General features: G+C 39.3%; 1 pseudogene; it reads left to right on the forward strand.

The window, feature by feature from the left end:
- The window catches only part of LOC117546065, a 10,250-nt pseudogene extending 7,374 nt beyond the window's left edge, over positions 1-2,876 (forward strand).
- Positions 2,877-3,367: the final 491 nt, after the last annotated feature.

Consider the following 3,367-nt stretch of genomic DNA (forward strand, 5'->3'; position numbering starts at 1 on the left):
TATGATTGAGACCTGTATTATACTTAAGTATGATTGAGACCTGTATTATACTTAAGTGTTATGATTGAGACCTGTATTATACTTAAAGTATGATTGAGACCTGTTATATACTTAAGTTGATTGGACCTGTATTATACTTAAAGTGTGATTGAGACCTGTATTTATACTTAAAGTATGATTGAGACCTGTATTATACTAAAGTATGATTGAGACCTGTATGATACTTAAGTATGATTGAGACCTGTATTATACTTAAGTATGATTGAGACCTGTATTATACTAAAGTATGATTGAGACCTGTATTATACTTAAAGTATGATTGAGACCTGTATTATACTTAAAGTATGATTGAGACCTGTATTACTTAAAGTATGATTGAGACCTGTATTATACTTAAGTATGATTGAGACCTGTATTATACTTAAAGTATGATTGAGACCTGTATTATACTTAAAGTATGATTGAGACCTGTATTATACTTAAAGTATGATTGAGACCTGTATATACTTAATGTATGATTGGAGACCTGTATTATCTTAATGTATGATTGAGACCTGTATTATACTTAAAGTATGATTGAGACCTGTATTATACTTAAAGTATGATTGAGACCTGTATTATACTTAAAGTATGATTGAGACCTGTATTATACTTAAAGTATGATTGAGACCTGTTTATACTTATGTATGATTGAGACCTGTATTAATACTTAAGTGTATGATTGAGACCTGTATTATACTTAAAGTATGATTGAGACCTGTATTATACTTAAAGTATGATTGAGACCTGTATTATACTTAAAGTATGATTGAGACCTGTATTATACTTAAGTATGATTGAGACCTGTATTATACTTAAAGTATGATTGAGACCCTGTATTATACTTAAAGTATGATTGAGACCTGTATTATACTTAAAGTATGATTGAGACTGTATTATACTTAAAGTATGATTGAGACCTTATTATACTTAAAGTATGATGAGACCTGTATTATACTTAAAGTATGATTGAGACCTGTATTATACTTAAAGTATGATTGAGACCGGTATTATACTTAAAGTATGATTGAACCTGTATTATACTTAATGTATGATTGAGACCTGTATTATACTTAAAGTATGATTGAGACCTGTATTATACTTAAAGTATGATTGAGACCTGTATTATACTTAAAGTAATTGAGACCTGTATTATACTTAAAGTATGATTGAGACCTGTATTATATTTTGTTTGTGTATACTTAAATATGATTGAGACCTGTATTATACTTAATGTATGATTGAGACCTGTATTATACTTAAAGTATGATTGAGACCTGTATGACCTATCTCATCAGAGAAATGACATGTTCCTCCCTTCTTTGAAACCCCACCTTCCTTCTTCCATCCCCCACATACTTTGAATGTTATATAAGATGTCTTCCTGTATCACTAAGGTCCCAATGATCTTGTCATGTTGTTTGTGCATATTTCTGAATGAATGTTTGAACCTCCGCTTTGCTGGAACTTCTATGTCTATGTTCATACTTCTGAGTGTTTGTTTGGCCAGAATATCCACCTGTTCATTTCCCTCCACACCAACATGAGCAGGAACCCAGATGAAACGAGTTGCTATGCCTTGATTTGCATTTTATATAAATTAGAAATATTTCATTTCATGATGTCCATTCTAGATGAAGATCTGCCTGATCGTATACTCGATAATGCTGAAAAGCTGTCAGATGCAATTACACTGTTATGTATTTCTTTCTCCTCTATCCATTTCAATGACAGTACCAATGCCAACAACTCTGTGGTGTATACTGACACATGGTCTGTTACCCTTTTCTTTCTATGTGTATTACTCACTGGGATATCTTCTTCTTCTTTCTCGAGTTGTATGGCTGTTTGCGTCCAGCTTAATGGCGCATTACCGCCACCTTTCTGTTACCAAGTGAGGACCAGTCAATACTCATAGTTCACATTCTAAAGCCCTCACAATAACATTAAATGGATACAAAAAACGGAGAAATAACACCTTAAGTCCTATGAAACCCCCCCGTACCTCTTTAACTTACATAACAGTCACATTATAATTTAAATCCCGCTTTTTCTCAGAAAGAGGCGGGGCTTAAACTGGGCGGAACCCACGTGGTACCAGCGTCACCGGATATTGCCTTTCACCTGCGGCCTTAAAGATCCATGCGTCTGTTCCATGCGGTCATTTCTACGCCGTCTCTACGACCAGCACCCGTGCCTTCCGCTGCTCTTCAGATTCAATAGTCTCCTACTACTGAAAAGCCTCAAAACGACTAAATAATATGTCGGACGAAGGCAAACTCTTCATCCGGCGGTCTCAGCTTCGACACCAACGAGGAATCTCCTGGCTGCGGCCTTCTCCAAGTATGGAACCATCGAGAAGGTTGGACGGTGATCAGAGACAAAGAGACCGGGAATTCCCGCGGTTTCGGCTTCGTGAAGTACGACAACTGCCGAGGATGCCAAAGAAGCAATGGACGGCCATGAACGGAAACCTCCCTCGATGGTCGGTCCAATCCGCGTCGATGAGGCAGGGGAAAGGCGGTGGCGGCGGTGGATCAAGAGGCGGCGGCGGAGGATTCGGACGCGGGAGAGGCGGCGGTGGCGGGAGAGGAGGTGGTGGATATGGCGGCGGTGAGAGAAGCTATGGTAGTGGCGGCGGAGGAGGAGAAAGAAGCTATGGTGACAGATCAAGCTACGGATCCGACAGTCGTTCCGGCGGAGGAGGCGGCGGCGGCGGCTACAGATCCGGCGCGGCGGCGGAGGTGGGCGGCGGGATACTCAGGATGGTGGAGGAGGAGGCTACAGAGGCAACCGCGACGCTGGATACGAATAAAGCATCATTCCCACTGGCTTAAAAACCGTTTGTATAATATAATTGTGTTGATCTGAACTGAGTAAAAGTTGTGTTTTCCCAGCAAGCTCCATTCACGGTGACAGGGCACCATCATTCTTTGACTTTGACTTGATTTTGATAATAAACAGCCTCAGGCCTTGTGAATCACATGAAATCGGTGAGTGTTTTTTTTATTGTTATCCGGGTAACGATATTAGCTCTTGTCATTGCACTGGTTAATAGTGAGGTCTCTTTTGGGGGCAGTCTTAATTCAATGGTGGGGTTGTATTAAACCCCCTCAGACAAATGTGTAACTTCTAAGATTTGACTCTATAAAAACCTTTCATTGAGTGAGTAATACCTTAAGTCTGCATTAGTACTTTAGTATGATCTGAATGACAACACGTGGCGAGGCAGCGGTGGTCAGGTAAATGTGTATCGGGGTTAATTAACGTAATATGTGGCATTCATACAGTGGGAGAAGCACATTAAGAGCATATAAATCCAACTCTG

Source organism: Gymnodraco acuticeps, unplaced genomic scaffold, assembly GCF_902827175.1.
Source record: "Gymnodraco acuticeps unplaced genomic scaffold, fGymAcu1.1, whole genome shotgun sequence".
NCBI classification, from domain to species: Eukaryota; Metazoa; Chordata; class Actinopteri; order Perciformes; family Bathydraconidae; genus Gymnodraco; species Gymnodraco acuticeps.